General features: G+C 39.8%; 1 long non-coding RNA gene across 1 annotated transcript; it reads left to right on the top strand.

The window, feature by feature from the left end:
• Positions 1-11785: 11785 nt before the first annotated feature.
• On the top strand, positions 11786-19752 carry LOC121061852. The gene is made up of 3 exons (XR_005815303.1): positions 11786-11951; positions 15465-15524; positions 19472-19752. It is a non-coding gene; the product is annotated as an uncharacterized LOC121061852 (long non-coding RNA).
• The last annotated feature ends 1022 nt before the right edge of the window (positions 19753-20774 follow it).

The raw sequence follows: 20774 nt of genomic DNA, 5'->3' as shown, positions 1-20774 counted from the left end.
TATAGAGTTGAGTTCAAAAACAATGTTTATTATTATGGCTGTCTGAGATGTTCTACTTTGAGACAAGGCATATGACTTCTCTTAATACATTTCCTGTTTGAATGTATTTTAATAACCAAATAAACTGCTTCAAGGGGTAACCTAAATAAATCAGTACTAAATAAATCTCTTCAGAAAGCAACATCTGGTCCTTTGAGAACAGGATATTTTTGTTAATGTAGATGCAATTCTAATCACTGGTACTAATGTATATGTTCATAAACAGCCTCACCATGACACTGAACAAAGCATAACAGTTTAAATCAGATATTAAGGCTAAACAGTATCCTAGAGTTATCTCTGACTATATTGCTAGGCTTACTTGGGAATGATTATACAAAACACCTGCCTTGTAAGTTGTGTATTATTAGCTTGCAATGCTGTATATCCAGTGAAGCTTGATAGCATCTGGTTTTCAGTCATGTTCTGCTTTTCATCCACATTTCCCTCTGAGTTAAGTAAGACTTTGGGGTTTTTATATGGGAAGAGGAGAAGCTAAGTGACTTTCCCGATGTAGCCATGTAAGCCAGCATCCTACTACCTCCAGCTTTTTGGACCAAATGACAATTCACCTATTCTAACTGTGGTACCTAACGGTGACCTTTGACAAGGCTTCTCCTTGCATACCTCTTGAAATACTCCACATGGGCTGCCCCCACTGTGATAAACCATCCCCACAAGGACTTTTTTGTGCCTTGCAGACATTTTGGAACAGAGTCTACATGTTATAGATGCTCTTTACTTATAATGAATGGTGTCAGACATTAAAACACAGGCTTACAAGCAGGCTGAATGTATTATAATTGTAGGTATTATGTATATGTTTTCTGAAGATTTTTACTTTCTTCCTATAATGGGATGACAGTAATCAGACATGAAAGATATACTGGAGATCTGACTCAGTGCACTTCCAGTGAAAGAAGTGTCTCACACTTATTTTAGTATGTCTTGGATAACTATCATCAAATCCATTTTCTTTCAAAGAAACATTAATATCTCCAGAATGAGGATGTAGCTGGTACCAGTCTGACACAAAATGTATGTGTTTTTTGATTACACTGCACTATTATGAACAGAAGTGTCAGCTTAGCTCTTCTCCCCTACATCCCATGCAGACAGTTAACATCTCTTAAAGCCAGTGCTGTAAAGAGCTCTTGATGAAACCTTCATTTATTAAAACAAAATAAAATCTTCGTGTCCTTCATTTGATAATTAGCCTCCCTGCTATTCTCCACCTTCTAGTGATTCGACTTCTCAGACTCCTTAATGACTAAGTAAAATCATTTACGTTATATATTTTTGATTAAAAACATAAAAGAATAAGAAAATTGTTTACAAAGAAAAATAATAAGGACATTATATATGAAACTTGCTAGGAGGAATAAGACTACCCATTTCAGACATTTCCAGACAAAGATTATGGGGAGGTACTTCTATTTGGTTTTCTGAGTATGCTTCCACATATTCTTAAAAGCAAGATCATTTTAAATAGTGATACATTAAAGTAAGACTAAAGGGTTTTTCGAAACATTGAACATAGACTGAAAACGATCATCTGCACCAAGAATTTTCATACATTAATGAATAGAAAGAAAAATAGAAAGGCATTATCATAAACATCTAAGTAGATTAAAAAGTTGAAATCTCTTATTTTGTTGTGCTCTTCAATCATTAGAGAAACCCTTACCATCTTCTCTACACATTTACACTGGAGTGGTTTACTGGATGTGAGAGTTGAGTCTAGAAATTCTGTGTTTATTAGTATTATTATTTTGTATTCAGACCACAAATCTTCATTTTTTTTGAGCAAACCCTCTTTTTTATTTGAGCTATTAGGACAAACAACGACTGAGGCGTATGATGAACATTTTATATTTATTACCTGGAAAGCAATATGTAAAAGTTTTCAGTTTTGGAGTGCTGCTGTTCTGTTCTTTCATGCTTGTACTGTTGTGTTTAATTTCATTTTCTGGTTCCAATTTGTGTCCTGGCTTTTCTTAAGAGTTTCTTTCAGCCAGATCAAGCACTGTGTCTCTGAGTGTCTGTAGCTTGAATTCCAACTCACTCTGCCATTCTGAATAGCTCAAAAGAAAGAGGGGAAAAAAATCCTCCAAAACTGGACTTACTAGGAAATATCTGCTGCGAACTACCTCTAGCTATCCTTGTGATTCAAAACAGATTTCCTTCTTGAAAACATGTACGTCTTGATTATTGTTTAGATTTGCCTCTTGTAACACGATACTGCACACATAAGCAATGTGAGGTGGCAAAGTAAACTTGTAAGGACAGAAGACATTTAGCTATCCCTGGTGGTTAGATGTTTTCTACCCTTACTCTGCCATCAAATTTTCAGCTAGACCTGAAACTGTGCACCGAAGTTCAGTGAGATGATCAGTGAATGCAGGAGTTGAATAATCTTGCACCATGACATAGCTCATTGACTGGAAAAATGCAGTTTTGCTAGATCCACAGTTATACAGAAACCTGGCACACTTTATCTGCATAACTGGGCTAGATTAGCAGGGGGATAATGGCATCCTTCTCAGAACTAACACAGCAAGAGTGCTACCAATTTTGAAGTGGTGCCCTGAGCATGCAGTAATTACTTGTCTAAAATGCAAAAGGATTTAAGCTGAAATTGCCTATTTGCCACCAAAGTGATAGAGCTAACAGGGTACAGAATATCCTGGGCTGACTTTCTACCACTTTTTTCCTACAGAAAGGGAAAAGTGGCTTTGAGTAGGAGGCCTGTAACAAGGCCTTGCAGATTCATACTCGCCCTCTCTCCAATTAAATAATTTTTTATGCTACATAATGCAACTCTAACAGACAAGACCCAGTGGTCAGGATGTTAGTGGAATATGGTTTGTCTTACTTTACAATTTTGGAGAGAAATAATAACATCTTTCAGATGAGGTGAAGGCAAAGTCATTGGGGCAGGTGGCTCTCCACTGCTTGTTTTGTGCCTTTTGTATCTACTAAAAAACTCTTAAAAAAAAAAAAAAGTTTTTACTTGAACTGGAAACTTGCTTGAATCCATCTAGAAATCTGAAAAATATATTTTTATTCAGAATGTCTGAAGTACGTGTTTTTCTCATTAAACTCCCATTTTAATTGAGGCTCTAGTTTTTAACTGAGATGAAGCTTTACTTTAAAACAAAACAAAACAACCTCCCCTACCCCCTTACCAAAACAAAACAAAACAAACAAAAAAAAAAGTGCCCCCCAAAACTGCTTTTGGTCAGTAGATAAATTCTGAAATACATTCCTATGTCATTACATCACTTTCAGTATACGTTACCCATGGAAATGCCATTCTTCATGAATGTTACAGTAAGCAGTCATTATCTAAAGCTTAGAGTCTTTTGGTCTTTGCGCTCATTTTCTGCTTTTTGTTCGTTTCTTTGTTTTTTGTTCTGCTGCTATTGTTTGCAATTAATTCAATGCTTCACATATACACTCCTCAAGACCACTGCTCTCACAGTTATACTGCTTTCTATTTTTTTTTTTAATTTTCATAAATGTGTCTGATCTGGATTCTCATCTTAGCACTGACTTAGTCAGTCAAACTTTAGGAAAGGCAGCAACCAGAGAAGTTTTTAAATTATCATGATTTTTAAAATAAATTTGTAACCATTCAAGAGGTCTCTTAGTATGAACACATTCTGAACTTACAGAATTTGTCATGCACTAAATCTTGTTTCTAAGCTAACTGATTTGCAGCAAAATCATGAAACCTAAAGCCTCAAAACAATGAAACACCTAAGCATAGGCTGAAGTTACACATAAGACTAGTCTAGGTTTTCTATCTAGACTTCAGCAAGGCCTTTGACATGGTCTCCCACAGTATTCTCCCAGAGAAGCTGGCAGCCCATAGCTTGCACAGGTACACTCTTTGCATACACTCTTTGCTGGGTTAACAACTGACTGGAGGGTCAGGCCCAGAGAGTGGTGGTGAATGGAGAGAAATCCAGCTGGTGACCAGTCACCAGTGGTCCTTCGCAGGGGTCGGTGTTGGGATCCATCCTCTTTAATATTTTATTGATGATTTGGATAAGGGAATTGAGTGCACCCTCAGTAAGTGTGCAGATGACACCAAGCTCGGGGGAAGTGTCGATCTGCCGGAGGGTAGGAAGGCCCTACAGAGGGACCTGGACAGGTTGGATCTAGCCTGGGGGTGCTGATTGATGCTCACCTGAACATGAGCCAGCAGTGTGCCCAGGTGGCCAAACAGGCCAATGACATCCTGGCTTGTATCAGGAACAGTGTATCCAACATGAGCAGGGAGGTGATCGTCCCCTCATACTCAGCTTTGGTGAGGCCGCACCTTGAGTGCTGTGTTCAGTTTTGGGCCCCTCACTACAAGAAGGACATCTAGGCCCTGAAGCATGTCCAGAGAAGGGCTACGAAGCTGGTGAAGGGCCTGGAACACAAGTCCTGTGAGGAGCGGCTGAGGGCACTAGGGGTGTTTAGTCTAGAGAAGAGAAGGCTCAAGGGAGACCTTGCTGTTCTCTACTACTACCTGAAAGGAAGGTGTGGGGAACTGGGGGTTGGCCTCTTTTCACAGGTAACTAGTGATAGGACTAGATGGAATGGCCTCACGTTGCACCAGGGGAGGTTCAGGTTGGAAATTAGGAGACATTTCTTCTCAGAAAGAGTAGTCAGGCATTGGAACGGGTTGCCCAGAGAGATGGTGGAGTCACCATCCCTGGGCATGCTTAAGGAAAGGCTGCATGCGTTACTTACGGTCCTGGCTTAGGTGGTGATACTGGTATTAGGGGGATGGTTGGACCAGATGATCTTGGAGGTCTTTTCCAACCTTAATGATTCTATGATTCTATGAAAAGTAGGGGTAATTTGCAAAGTTGGGATCTGTACAAAAACAATCAGATTTGCAACACCTGCTGGTTTGGCTATGTAACTTGTACAGGCTCCCTTTCTGAGAACTGGCCACAGACATTTTGACAAGTACAGAAATTGCCTTGTTCCGACAGTTTTTCTTTTCTTTTCTTTCCCGAGCCTTTTTAGTGCTATTGCTAGGATTCTATCAAAAACTAACAGTATGAAACGAGTCAAAGCACATGCCTTTAGTGAAAGAGGCTGCATCTGCCTCAGACAAACATCTTTGCAAAAGGGTTTGGCACACAGCTGTGGCTGGAATAGCAGATGTTTATTTGCAGTCTGTGAAATGTACCCTGCTATTCTCTAGAAATACTGGCTCAGCTGCAGTTGGTAATAAGGACTCTATCGCTGCTGTGCCAGAGCAGCTCAAATGAAGTTTAAGAGCTTTAATTCTCTCTTCAGCCTATAGCACTGTAATAGCTAGCAATTAGAGAATAATTGTGTTGCTTTTGAAAGCTCATAGTTGAAATCAAAATATAATAGACAAAGAAGTACTTACCGTTTTTAACATGTAAATCCAATCCTTCTCGTGTTGTGGGATCTTTGGCTGGAGCAGTTTGCTTTGATAGACTCTGGAATTACTTCAGTTTATTTCTCCCGTGCTAGACAGTGAAAAGGAAAAACAGCTTATGAAGATAACTTGCTTAGCAACTTCATGTCATTAAAGCAACTCTAACAAGAGTATAATTTCTCTGTTTTTTGATGAGATACTGAATCTTGTTCCACTTCAGTCTCAAGCACAGTCACCAGTGTTGGCTAACTGGTATTATTCCTGGACTGGAAACAAAGAAGAGCAGACCAGAACATCACACCACAGTTCTAAGGTCTTCAGTCATGTGCCATTGCCATGGAAGCCTTCCCTGCACACCTGGGAGGGATTAGTTGTCAACATATTTGTTGTGCATGAAATCCTGAAGCCTGGCTGACAGGGATTAAAGTCAGTAAGTTTGAGTAGTGACACCTCCTTCCAACCCAAGATGTTTTTTATATCCAAGCTGGGAGACTGTCTGCAACCTAATGTGAAACTTACATTTTTTTGGTGGTGATTGAGGAACATCAGCTGGAGAAAGTGATCAGGTCAGTTTCAAGAGAAGTAATTAGCACATACACTGCAGCAGGGGAATCCTTCCAACCTGTCACTAGCACTGTGCAAATGGTTTGCAGCTGGAAAAATCATTGTTTATCATGGGCCAAAAGGTTTTCAAGCCAAGTAATAAAACAGAATAGCTCTTGTAGTCCTACCTGTCCTTTCTGAAACAAGTTCAGGAACTGAACCTAAAAAAGTTGTTATACAAACATAGTCCAGTCCACTGACTTCCTGTTTGAGAAAACTTGTTTGCAAAGCAAGAATCTTGGTTTGCATCTATTTGCAAATTAATCTTGTTTTATTAGAATGAATTTGATTTTCACAGGCATCTGCAAAAATCTTTGGAAGATTAATTTTAATTCAATTAATTATTTGTTGTTATAGCTTAATTATTTTTTGTGTTATCTGTCTGGCAGTATAGTCAGGTTCTTCCTTGATAGCCGTATTGAATTTATTTAATTAGGAGGAAATAAAGTTACTATTTCCAGAAATACATAGCAATGTCAATTATTCTAAGCGACTAAACTTTCAGGATTTATGAACATTTCTACAATTGCAGATAGTTGTTTGAATAATGAATTACATGGATTCAGAGTATTTACTTACTTTTGCCTTAGTTATATTTTTACAGAAAATTCAAGTCACAAATAAATTTCTAAACATAACTAATGGAAACTTGTTTCAGTCTGGAACCACTACAGTGTTAGTGACATAAACCAGTACATAAAATCTTAACGAGTATTCCTTGGTTCAGAGCCTGCAATACGACATTATATTGTTCTACTAGAATTCCAAACAGTGTGTTGAGTGTGTGGTAGATTCTCAATGATTTTAAATCTCCTGATTCCAGACTAAAATGAATTTGAAAATTCTACTCTGTCTGTGTCACTAACGCCAAGTATCTTCTAATGAGAATGGAAGATTTGGTTTATCCCTACAATTAATATGCAGGTCAGATTTTTACAGTTTCATCAAAGTTCAACAGGACTGATCATTAAATAACTTATCATTAAGAATATATAAATGTTTTATTGCTTGGGAAGGCTGACTCACAAATAATCAAATCCCACTTGTTCTGAAATACAGGACTTTATACTATAGGATACTATCCAATGGTGAAATCTATAAAATATTTAAAGCCAAAAGTTAAGAAGTTCATTTTTTTTGGTTTTGTTTGTTTGTTTTTGTTGTTTGTTTGATTGGTTGGTTGGTGGGTGGGTTGGTTTGGTCGTTTTTAATTACATTTTAGTTGCTCTTTTAATGTGGTGTTTCAGACACCACTGTCTGGGGAAATGCAGAAGGTTTTGGAAGATATTTAAGAATAAACTGTGTTTAGAAATATTAATTTTGTAAGGCAATCATTTGGCCCGTCATTTTATGGAGGAGAGAAATATTTTGAAAAGACTTTATCTTTGGCTATTGAGGATGGTTCCCTTGACTTCAGTAGAGAGGAAGAGATAGCTCAGAAGGAAATTTCATCTTCCCAGCTCACCGCAGAACTGGATGTTTACCCAAACTACTGTTTAAACCTACTTTCATGTGAGTAAGACCTACTCCCCCAGAGCCCAAAACTCCATCCTCCTTTAAACAGCATTCTGCCAGCTATCAAAACACTTTGTGTTCAAATACAGAAAATATTTTTTTTTTTTGGGGGGGGTGGGGGTGGGGAGGGATAAAATATACTTTCTTAAACTATTCTGACACAACAAGAGTAGGGGGTTGTTCCACTCCTTGGAACAGAGGAAAAGAGAAGCAAATTACACTGAGAAGTGGTCTACACTGGGGACTACAGGCAATGTTCTTTGATGGTCTGATCTGTGCAGCTGGTGCAGAGGTTAGCTCCAGAGGGAACCATCCCTGCTACAGAGACTTGCTGGAGTTTATCATAGTGCAGGTCTGAAAAAGGAGCGAGAATCTGCTGGGAAACTTTGCCAGCCATCACACCCCCGGGCAGACAGATCAGGCTGTGCAGAGAACTTGTTCTTCATGCCCATCTCCACAGTGGAGGCTTGCCTCCTGTGTTCATGAATTTGAACACCCAGAGTTATGCCTATCCTTCACATAGAAGTGATGGCAGAATTCCTTTCCAGTGATTTCCAGTAGGTGGCACCTGGTCTGAACTAGATTTCTGCAAAACACTCTCAGTGGAAAAAGAATTAGGCAAACATGCTCATGCAAAATTATAGTTTTGCATGTGCATACCCTTGAAATACAGAGCCCTTGAGCCCTTCTTGAAATACAACACTGCATACCTAAGTAGCTTTTAATACAGGGGAGAAGAAAGCAGCTCATAGACTTTCACCTTGTTGCTTACTCAGGAATCTTGAATAGAAAGTGATTTTTTATTATTTCTAATTACCCTACAGAGACTTGCTGTAGTTAGAGTTTTCTGTTCAGAATGATCTTTTCTGCATTTCTTTGCACTAGGATTTACCTAGAATATTAAAAAGTCTTTACTTTTACTGTCAGAAATACTTTAAATGTCAGAAATATAAATTGTGATATTTCAGGGATCAAACAGGAATTGAGAATGAGCTTATTGTTATTAGAAGCCATGGCAACCAATAAGAAAACAGGCTTACACTGTTAGTTAATAATGAGGTGGCACTGCATTTTGCTCACTTACTCTAAGTGTAGTTGACTGGTCATTTCAGTGGTGGGAAACCTTGACAGACAAGATTAACTGGCTCATTTCTTATTTGCATTGTTTTAATCATGTAAAAAAATATTATTTTTAAGAGTTTACGAAGTGTCAGTGGAAGAATGTATCCATAATGTATCTTCTGGTATTTATTATTTCTTTTAAATAAATAAATAAATAATTACCTTTTTGTCACTGATGTGAGATGTCATACTAGTCTTTAGTCCCATTTAGCTTTCAGTAGGAACTTCTGCTGTATGACACAAACATAAAGAACATGGTCTTAATTCACCATGCTAGATTATTGTTGTAGTAGATGCTGTTTCAGTGATCTGAATTATTCTGAGCATAAAAACAAAGTATAAATAAAATGCTTAGCAAAATCTTCAGTGCCTTAGTTCGCAGTAGAAATCATTGCTGTCATAATAATTAAAAGTTCAGTTTACAGCAGCCATAACTAACATAACATTTTGTGTTACAGTTCTATAGTATTTACTGTCTAGTCCTGACAAAACATGACATCGCAAACTTTGTATTATTTACCACAAGACTTTAACTATGAGAAGAAAGGCCTACTGTCTTCAAGCCTCACAATCTTTTAGGACATTTTGCCTTCCCTTCAAGCAGTCTAGAGCACATAACCTTTGCCTTGTTAGATTTATAACAAAGAACAGAAAAAAATGTTTTTACTGAATAAATCACAGTTTTTTTTTTCTTTCTCTACATTCTGATACTCATTATTTGAGTGTTCATTTGCAGTGAAGGAGTCTAGAGAGAATTTCAACAAATAGTAACAATATTTTTGCTTTTATCTTATGCCAGGCTGTATCTCTCTCAGAATATTTTCTCCTTGCTGTCAATGCATAATCAACCCACACTTTGATTGAGAAGATCAGGTTTAATTCTTGGTGTAAATCAAGGGTTTAGGAATTCATGTTAAACCAGGTTGAGGCTGGTATAACTGCTGAGTGCTGTAATTGAAAGTGGCAATGTGTCCTGGGTTTTCTGGCATCCTAAACAAAGCTGTGATCTCCCTAGGAAGTTGCTCCAGAAACACACTTAGGGCACAACTTTTATAAGTTGCTGGGTTGACAAGACTTTGCTAGTTTCAGTTCTCAAAGCAGAAAATTGTTCTGACTTTGCATCCTTCCTTCAGGCAAAATGCAAGAAATTTAAATATAATTCAGTGTCTTCTTTCCTCCACTGAGATTACAGTTGTCAGTTCCAACTTCATGGGATGATTATCCCTTATTTCGTTTTTCTTATCTGTCCACTACCATAACTACTACTTTTTAATGGGACCCAGAAAAACATTAAACTGGGAATTTTGCTAAACTGTTCACACACACAAAGAAGCATGCAGATCCCTTGCAGACTTGTCCTTTACAGAAAATGCTAGAAGGGTAATACAGTCATAGCACTAAGATAAATACCTCATAACCATCTCATGATGAACTTCAAGTGGATGGGTAGTTTAGAAACCACCTTTGTTTCCTTTCTTCTAATTGTTTTTCTTGATGTACTACATTCTTCTGGCTCCTTGGTCTGTAAGTTAAAGAAACTTAGCCTTTATGTCAGCCAGTTTACTTTAAAAGTGCTACAAGCCTCCAAGTGCAAGGTCCTGCACCTGGGCTGCTGCAATCCCAAGGACAAATAGGCTAGGCAGAGAATGGATTGAGAGTGGCCCTGAGGAGAAGGACCTGGGTGTGGTGTTTGATGAGAAGCTCAACATGAGCAAGCAATGTGTGCTGGCAGCCCAGAAAGCCAACCGTACCCTGGGCTGCACCAACAGCAGCGTGGGCAGCAGGGTGGGGGAGGGGATTGTCCCCCTCTGCTCTGCTCTCGTGAGACCCCACTGGGAGGCTGCGCTCAGCTCTGGGGCCCCAGCACCAGAAGGACACTGAAGTATTAGTGAGTCCAGAGGAGGCCACAAAGATGATCGAGGGTCTGGAGCACCTCTCCTGCAACGGAAGGCTGAGGGAGTTGGAGTTGTTCAGCCTGGAGAAGAGAAGGCACCAGGGAGACCACACAGCGGCCTGCCAGTGCCTAAAGGGTGCTGCAGGAAAGCTGGGGAGGGACTCTGTGTCAGGGCGTGCAGGGATAGGACAAGCAGTAAAAAAGCTTTGAAGTAAAAGAGGGTAGGTTTAAAATAGTTATAAGGAATAAAATCTTTTCTCTGAGGGTGGTGAGGCACTGGCACAGGCTGCCCGGATGCCCCATCCTTGGAAGTGCCCAAGGCCAGGCTGGATGGAGCTTTGAGAAACCTGGTCTGGTGGGAGGTGTCCCTGCCCATGGCAGGGGGGGTTGAACTAGATGATCTTTAAGTTCCCTTCCAACCCAAACCATTCTATGATTGTAAAAAACTGGCTTTCAGATCCACAAAGATACTCAAACACTGTATATTATAATTTGTAGCTCATCAGCTTGTAACATATGGAACTGCATTATGCAGCTAGATTATTAAGTTTCCTCTCACTTTTTTGAAATTATTGAGATGATATTTTAAACACCAGTGATCAATATTTGTATGAGAAAGTCCTTACGCAGTCATCTTTGGAATTGGTCCTTAGTTATTAAGGAAACACAGACCTGCATGAAAGCAAATCCAACTATTAATTATTTTTGGTCTTTGAAGTTCTATGTAGGAACTGAACCATTTGTTCCTGTATGGACTTTTCTTTGTTTTAGATAAAGATACCAGTGCTTGAAATAGGACCTTCTGAGTGTTGGCTGTCCATGTCCAGTTTGAGCCGGCTCCAAAGGGACCTGCTGTTGCCCACAGCCAAGCCAATAAGTGATGTTGTTCGTGCTTCTGGGAGAGCAGATTTAAGAAAGGGAAAAAAAGACTGCTGCTCAACAGCAGCTGGGAGAGAGAGGAGTGAGCACCAGCCCTGCGGCCCCCGAGATGAGTGCAGCAGGAAGGCAGGAGGTGCTCCAGTCAGGCAGCAGCAGTTCCCCTGTGGCCTGTGGAGAGGCCCCTGGTGGAGCAGGCTGTCCCCCTGCAGCCCATGGGTCCCACATGGAGCAGATCTCCATGCTGCAGCCCGTGGAGGAGCCCCTGGTGGAGCAGGTGGATGTGGCCTGGGGGAGGCTGTGGCCCATGGAGAGCCCCCGCAGGAGCAGGCCCCGGGCCGGAGCTGCAGCCTGTGGAGAGGAGCCCACAGTGCAGTGAAAGAAAATCATGATGAGGAAGGAGTAGCAGATACGAACTGTTATGGACTGACCACAGCTCCCATTCCCCAGTGCCACTCAGGGAGGTGGAGGAGGTGTGAAGGCATGAAGGTGAGCCTGGAAAAAGAAGGGGGGATAGGGAGAATGTGTTGTAGATTTTGTCTTTGTTTCTCACTATCCAGACATACTTCAAGTGTCAATAAATTAAATCCGTTTTTCCATAAGTAGAGTCTATTTTGTTCCTGCTGGTAAATGGTATGTGATTTCCCTGTCCTTATCTCTATACACAGTTTTTTTTTTGTTGTTGTTAATTTCTACCCCTGTCTTTCTGAGGAGAGAGAGGGAGAGATTGTCTTGGTGAGCACCTGGTGGCCAGCCAGCATCAGCCCACCTCAGTTACACTGGAAGAAAATGACTGGCTCATTTCTAAGAATGCATGCCACCAAAATTATTTCAGATCCTTGTCTTAGTCACACCTGCATATGTCAGGAGTAAATCCACAGAGATCATTGGTGTCACCATGTGGTTGTAACTGAGGCCAAAATCTAGCCCAGGCAGTGCACACTGATTGTTGGGTCTGGACAAGGGGAGATTTGTGCGGAGGAAGGTTGTGCAGGGTGGTCATAAAGCAGTGTGCTACTCAGGTCGTGGGTAACACAGCTGGGAAAAAATTGTGGAGATTTAAAAAATTTGAAAATACATGAAAATTTTGGAGAAAATACACCTGATGTGATAGGTTTTCTTGATCACCATCTACTGATGCTCCATGGCAGCTAATTAGTCACATGGTTTCAATAGACAAAAATAAGTAGCATAAATACAGTGTATACGAATTCTGCTGGTAAAAAAACCCACCTCATCTATGCAACACTTCCATGACAGTAAAACTGCCAACTCTTAATACTTACTACCTGACTTCTTTTTCCAAACATTTTAAATAAATAAGCTCATTCTTTTGGAAGGTAACTTTTTAAACTGGTGCGTGGCTTAGATTCCATCTGAAATTATATTATGCATGTAGAAATTTTAATATCTGCTTCTGGATGATTCTAGAAGTACATTTAAGATGTAAAGTTGGTCACAGAACAAAAATTCCTGAATATATCTTGAAAAAAACAATATAATAAATGGTTAAAGAGGCAGTTCTAGAAAGTATAAAGTGTTTTTCCAGATGGAAAATGCTTTGCACTGGAATTTAAAATGCTGTGGATTAATTTTGTGCACTACAATGGATTGCTTAATTTATTTAACAAATTTTTTTCTTTTTGGTAATGATTGCCCAACATTATTGAAATGTTTAGCTTGCTCTTTAAGACTGTCTCAGTGTAGTCTGCCTTGGTTTAATGAAATGTTTGCCATGCATCTAAACGAAAGACACATGCAAAATGAAATTAATTTGCACTGCCTGTCTGAAAGTGTTTTTAAAACTTGCGTTGTACAAATATGCAGTATGAGACTATACTTCTGGCAGCTTGAACATTGTTAGAGTTACAGTGCCTATAAAACTGCATTGAACTTAAACCATAAATGTTACCAATATTCTGTTGGTTATTTCACATTTTTAGAGGGATTATGCCATATTTTGGAGCCATGTAATGCCATGACGTACAAATGCTTAGACAGTAATGAATTCTTACACAAGTCATAGCATCAGCTTTGTCACTGTGTTGTGATTTCAATACAGTTTAGATGTATATTAACAATAGAAAACTCAGAAAAATCATATCCATTATCAGTATCATCATTGTAAAGTCCTCATGTACAATATAAATGACTTCTCAGCTCTTAAAGCAATTTGAAATTAAAGTGAAAATCAATGAAGAGCTCATCAGAAAAAGACTTTTAATGCATTATGCACGTGCACGCACAGAGTCAAGTATATTGGCACATAAAGCAATTAAATATGTAATAGGGCAGAAGCATATACACTCAACAGGAAATATAATGCACATTTTTGAAAACTGGCTGTAATGAAGATGCTGCAAAAGGCATAAAAGTGAAACCAAATGATTATGTGTAGAATATATTGGATAGGAATCCACCCAGTATTGCAGGCTGGTTGCAATTATCTTTTCTGATGACAATGAGATTAGTCAGTGAGCTCTGTAGCACTGGGTAATCTCTCAAATAGTTGTATTCTCTGCTCACCTTCAACAAATAAACAAATTTTGATTCTCCGAATGATAATCTAAATCTCCCCTCTTTTAGTTTAAAGCTATTCCCCATTGTCCTGTCATTATCTGATTGAGCAAAAAGTCACTCTCCATCTTTTTTATAAGTCCTCTCTAAGTACTGAAAAGCCACAGTGAGGTCACCCTGGAGCCTCAGCTGTCTCAGCCTTTCTTTGTAGGAGAGTTGCTCCAGCCCTCTGATCATCTTTTTGGCCCTCCTCTGGACCTGTTCTAAGAGATCGACATCATTCTTGTGCTGTGGGCTCCAAACCTGGATGCAGTACTCCAAGTCGCCCTCACAAGGGCAGAGTAGGGGGGACAGTCACCTCCCTCAACCTGTTGGCCATTCCTCTTTTGAAGAGTGATCCAATAGAAGGAAGGGAAGCCATCCAAAGACCTGTACAGGCTGGAGAAGTGGGCCCACATGAACCTAATAAGGGTCAACAAGTATAAATGCAAGGTGCTGCACCTGGGTTGGGGCAATCCCAGACAGATTTACAGACTGGGAGAAGAACTCATGGAGAGCAGCCCTGCAGAGAAGGACTTAGGGGTTCTGGTGGACAAAAAGCTTGACATGAGCCAGCAGTGCGCGCTTGCAGCCCAGCAGGCCAACTGCGTCCTGGGCTGCATCAACGGAAGCGTGGGCAGCAGGGCGAGGGAGGGGATTGCACCCCTCTGCTCTGCTCCTGGAGGCCTCATTTGGAGTGCTGTATCCTGGCCTGGTGCTCCCAGCACAAGAAGGATATGGGTCTGTAAGGACGGGTCCGGAGGAGGGCCATGATGCTGATCAAGAGGGCTGGAGCACCTCTCCTGTGAAGAAAGGCTGGGACAGCTGAGGCTGTTCAGCCTGAAGAAGAGAAGGCTCTGGAGTGTTTTTATTGCAGCTTTTCAATATTTAAATTGGGGTTATAAAAAAGATGGAGAGCAACTTTTTGCTTGGTCAAATAATGACAGGACAAGGGGGATTGGTTTTAAACTAAAAGAAGGGAGATTTAGATTAGAGGTTAGGAGGAAATTCTTCCTTCAGAGGGTGTTGAGGCATTGGGCCAGGTGGCCCAGAGAAGCTGTGGATGCCCTGTTCCTGGAGGTGTTCAAGGCCAGGTTGGACGAGGCCATGGGCAACCTGATCTAGTGGGTAGCATCCCTGGCCATGGCATCTAGTTGGAACTAGATAATCTTTAAGGTCCATTCCAACCTGAGCCATTCTACAATTCTATGATTTAAAACGGTGAAGGAAACAATAATGGAGATATGTAAATGAAAACTCTACTCCTGAATTGTTCTTTACAATAGAAGAACACACTGTGTGTATATACACCTATATATATACACCTATATATATACACCTATATATTTATACAGAAGAAATGCATATTTAATCAGATGTGACAACTTGGTCAGAAAACAAACAAACAAAAAAACCACCTAAATATATTTCCTTTCTCCATAACAGTTATCTCTGTAGAAGCAAGATGCCATGATGCTGATCTTAAGAAGGGCAGAGGGAAGGAAGGTAAGCTTGTAATAGTTTTCCCAGGACTTTTCATGTTTCTCTTATCTCTTACCATAAACAACGGCTGTTTACCTTCTTCCCTTGCCTGCTTTTCAACTCAACAATATAGTTTAATTTCTTAATTAAAACAATGAATGCACCTGTTTTCTCATATACCGCTTTTTATTTCCTTTAATAAAGGGAGGCTGTAGTTTTTCTTCAAGGACAGCTGAGTACCTTGCAGTGTTCAGAGTTACATTATCCTTTTTCCTGCTAATTCTTTCAGATTCTTCCTGTTAAATACTAAATAAAATCTTCCAGTTTTTGTTTTATTTTATATTTCCACAAGATGTCAGCAGCAGCATATTATTCTAAATACCAGTGTTAGGTCATGCAGTGTACCTTCCTGAGCAGAGACAACCTTAAGGCCATGCTGCATTATTCAGCAATTACACAGATGAAAATTGTTTGTGGCCTTCAGGGAAGTTCTATCTGCTGATCAGAATTTGGATTCTGGTTACTGACTGAGATACAGTCATCCTTCAAATGCAGTAGTGGACATAAACACATCTTATCTGTACTACTCCATGTTTCTGCAGAAGCTGAAATTGAAAAATTACTAAAAAGAAAAGGTTTTGATCTGCCCTAATCATAAGCTATTTATGTCACCATCTCTGTATATAGTCTCATTAATTAATATTTGATTATTATTCAAGTCAGTAACAGAGTGGCAGCAACAATGGCAGCAAAATCAACCCTTAAGTGGGTTCTCAGACATAAAAGATTGATCTCCCTGGCCTTTGACCCTTGTGAAAAATATCTATTTTTTGTCAAGTTAAGCTAGTGTAGTTTAGTGCAGAGGAGACACTAAATCAAAAAGGGAAAAAGTCCTCACACATGACCTCTAATTTCATTTTAGCACTTATTTAATTCAAGCTAAATGGTTTTGATGGATTTATAATTATTTTTCAGCAACACCCACAATATGATAGGCCCTTTTCAAATACTGAAGAAGCAAAACTCAGAATTTCTAAAGAAGAAATGATCAATTGATATGAAAGAACTCTTGTCCTAGCAAGGCCAAGAAATAATCACAGAATCACAGAATCGTCTAGGTTGGAAGAGACCTCCAAGATCATCTAGTCCAGCCTCTGCCCTAACACTAACAAGTCCTCCACTAAAGCATATCACTAAGGGCTACATCTAAACGTCTTTTAAAGACCTCCAGGGATGGCGACTCAACCACCTCCCTGGGCAGCCCATTCCAATGCCTAACAACCCTTTCGGTAAAGAAGTTCTTCCTAATATCCAACCTAAACCTCCCTTGGTGCAACTTTAGCCCATTCCCCCTCGTCCTGTCACCAGGCACATGGGAGAATAGACCAACCCCCACCTCTCTACAGCCTCCTTTAAGGTACCTATAGAGAGCGATGAGGTCTCCCCTGAGCCTCCTCTTCTCCAGGCTAAACAACCCCAGCTCCCTCAGCCGGTCCTCGTAAGACTTGTTCTCCAGACCCCTCACCAGTTTCGTTGCCCTTCTCTGGACTCTCTCGAGCACCTCCATGTCCTTCTTGTAGCGAGGGGCCCAAAACTGAACACAGTACTCAAGGTGTGGCCTCACCAGAGCCGAGTACAGGGGGACAATCACCTCCTTAGACCTGCTGGCCACACTGCTTCTTATACAAGCCAGGATGCTGTTGGCCTTCTTGGCCACCTGAGCACACTGCTGGCTCATATTCAGCCGACTATCAACCAGTACTCCCAGGTCCTTCTCCGCCAGGCAGCTTTCCAGCCACTCATCTCCCAGCCTGTAGCGCTGCTTGGGGTTGTTGCGCCCAGGTGCAGGACCCGGCACTTGGCCTTGTTGAACTTCATGCAGTTGACCTCAGCCCATCGGTCCAGCCTATCCAGATCTTCCTGCAGAGCCTTCTTTCCCTCGAGCAGATCGACACACACACCTAACTTGGTGTCATCTGCAAACTTACTGAGGGTGCACTCGATCCCCTCATCCAGGTCATCGATATTAAAGAGGACCGGCCCCAGCACTGAGCCCTGGGGGACTCCACTAGTAACCGGCCTCCAACTGGATTTGGCTCCATTCACCAAATAAGTCATTCTATGTCAAAGTCAGATTGCAAAAATGCATCCAAAGTAGGAAGAGTAATGTGGATTACTTGCTTATCATGTCAGTCTTTTGGTCCAACTGAGAAAATATAATTTTGAGAGTTTAAAATATAATTTTGCATAATTATAATTTCTTTCTTTTGTCTCCGTAGCCAGGAGGCACAACTGATATTTAAAGTACCTTTTCAAAATCTCAGTATAAAATATGCAAGACATTAATTACTTCAACTGAAACTCTAAAACTGAAACTCTGTTGCTCTGAAAGGCAGCAAATGTACTTCTCAATTTCACCTTTCAAAGGAAAGTCATACTTTATTTTTAATTTACACACCAAGTATTTAAACAACTGTGCTCCTGTAAAAATGCAACGTATTGTGTAAGGAAACAAAATATATTTGTTCAGCTAGCTTAATCGGTTGACTTCCTTTTCCTCTCAATAAAATATTGGAAAAATCAGAGCAGTGAGTCTAGAAAAGAGAAGGCTGAAGGAAGAAAAGCATTTATCTGTGATCAGTTACATGAAAGACACTAAAAGAGAGGAGGGTCACATCCTTTTCTACCTTTCTGTTGTCAATCAAACAAAGAGGAGGTTTGAATTCAACGAACAACAACGAATGTAGGAAAAAAATGTAGATTTAAAGTTTAACAGCAGATTACATTACATTCCAGAGCACATAGTTGAGAAATCTTGAGGTTTTCAAGAGCTTATCCATCTGTTAACATTAACTGAGGTAGATGAATGAACACTTCTATTTTAACATGTTTCAGCAAGGAAGTAGTGACATGAATGCTGAAGCCTCCAGTGAAAGGCAGGTTTTATGTGGAACTGAGTATCTCAGTGTAAATCCCATGGTGCCATAGCATGGCAGATTTTTATTCCACATAGCTGAAATAATTTAGCTCAACCACGTCTGGATTCTTCAAAATCAAACTGCAGTGCCTTGTCTCTGTGAGGACTGATCTGACTTCCCATAGCACTGTACCTTGCCTGCAGTAAAAGGGTGGCTGGGGTCTTCGGAAAAACAGGGAGCCAATGCATCTGCTTTGGCTTTTCCCACATAAAGTCCTGTTCTTCTTCAAGTACTGCTCCTCTTGGAAACTCTGCTTGTTGTGGCAGAATGGAGGTAGTCATGTTGTTAGTGTTGCTTTCAGATTAGTGAGCTATATTATTTTAAGGTGGTACCCAGATATTAATAATCAATATCATTAATAAAATATCCAGAAAGATAATGGACTGTATGTACCTCTTCAGTTCTTTTCTCAGGAAACTATAACTCTTACTTTGCTTTCTGTTTTATTTGTAATGATAGTCAATAATACTAGCAATTTTTAAAATTACGGTCATTTACTGGTGAGGAAAATTATAATAAATTGTAATGTAATTAAGAATTTGGCTATCAGTATATATAGATTATCAGCAATGGAAATATTTGTCTTCTGCTCGTAAGTACATAAGTCTTCTTTCTTCATGAATTCCCAGTACATTACTGGTGTATGGAGTACTGACGATCATGTAACATATTTTTTTCTCCTTTCTGATAAATTTTTACAAATTTGGTATATTTTCCAGTGGAATACAGGAATTGCTGCATTTTGTATCCTAGCATAGCATAAACTTAAATTAGGCAAAAGATCTACCCTGAAAGTTAGTTCCTATCCAAAGAGAACAACAATGTGTTTTGCCAGGTGAGGAGTTTGGAAAGTAGTGTAAAAAGAACAGAGGAAAAAGAACTATCAGTTCTTCAGATTTCATTGTAGTACTTGCCAGCTGCTGGAAAAGCACACTTGTTGCTGCGTGCAAGCCTCATCTCAGGTACAGTCTAATCTAATTTCTTTGATGAAAGTGCCTGTCACGACCGATTATTGTTGTGGAGTGCAAAGGAACTCATGGTCACAGAAGGACAGCTAAGACCGGTTCTGGAAAGACCTGGAAAGCAATAACTTACTCAGGAACCTGAATTTCACCTGAAATTATTCAGCTATTGCAGTGAGTAATTACAAATTATCTAGACACTATTTAAAACATTCAGCCGTATATTGCATCATAGAGGGGTACTGTGGAGTGTAGACTGTTTTCCCATGTGAGTTGTTTTTTTCCTTTTTTTTTTTTTTTTCTCCTGCCAAGTTGGATCACTCATGAGCACATAATACATTTATATTTTCTGTTTGTTTCCTCTCAACTTCTTAAAAATGGAAGAGGTAAGTTTTGGGAAAGCAGGGATTCACAGATGCATAGAATCAATTAGGTTGGAAAAGACCTCCAAGATCATCAAGTCCAACCTTTAACCTAACACTGCCAAGTCCACCACTAAACTGTGTCACTTAAGCTCTACATCTACACATTTTTTTGAAGACCTCCAGGGATGGTGACTCGAACACTTCCCTGGGCAGCCTGTTCCAATACTTCACAACCCTTTCAGTGAAGACATTTTTCCTAATATCCAACCTAAACCTCCCGTGGCACAACTTAGGTCCATTTCCTCTTGTCTTATCACTTGGTGCTTGGGAGAAGAGAGCGATCCCCACCTTGCTATAACCTCCTTTAAGGTAATTGTAGAACACGATAAGGTCTCCCAAGCCTTCTTTTCTCCACACTATACAACCCCCGCTCCCTCGGCCACTCTTCATAAAACTTGTTCTCTAGAGCCTTCACCAGCTTCCTTGCACTTCTTTGGACATGAGTCCCTGCTACGCTTAGGAGAAAAACACATCAATGGTGCAAATGATTTAGGAACATGTTTGGGTAACTTTCTCTTATCAACTGGATATTTTTCATTACCAGTTTTATTTGAAGGTTAGAGATTAACAACAAACTCTGTAAAAGCTCAAGATGGTCCAGGTTATTGGATGAGAGAAAATCTATGATGCAATGAGAATAATGATTTTTTCCTCTCTATTTTTCCTATTAATTGTGTCTAGAAATATGTTTGCATTTGACATACTTTAATATGAGTTTATTTAGAATACATATGCCTGCCTACTGACAAAAAGCATCTTTGAAGAAATCTTAAGAAGAAAAAAAAGAGCAAAAGGTTAACAGGAAAGCTTGTGGAAGAATCTGCTCCAATATTTTTGAGCAATCTTTATTACCACAGATTTGAAACTACCTTACAGGTAACCAGATACAAGTTTGTTACTGTGAAAGAG

Source organism: Cygnus olor, chromosome Z (assembly GCF_009769625.2).
Source record: "Cygnus olor isolate bCygOlo1 chromosome Z, bCygOlo1.pri.v2, whole genome shotgun sequence".
NCBI lineage: Eukaryota > Metazoa > Chordata > Aves > Anseriformes > Anatidae > Cygnus > Cygnus olor.
The sequence above is the reverse complement of the archived record's forward strand: the minus strand, read 5'-3'. Positions and strand labels throughout refer to the sequence as shown.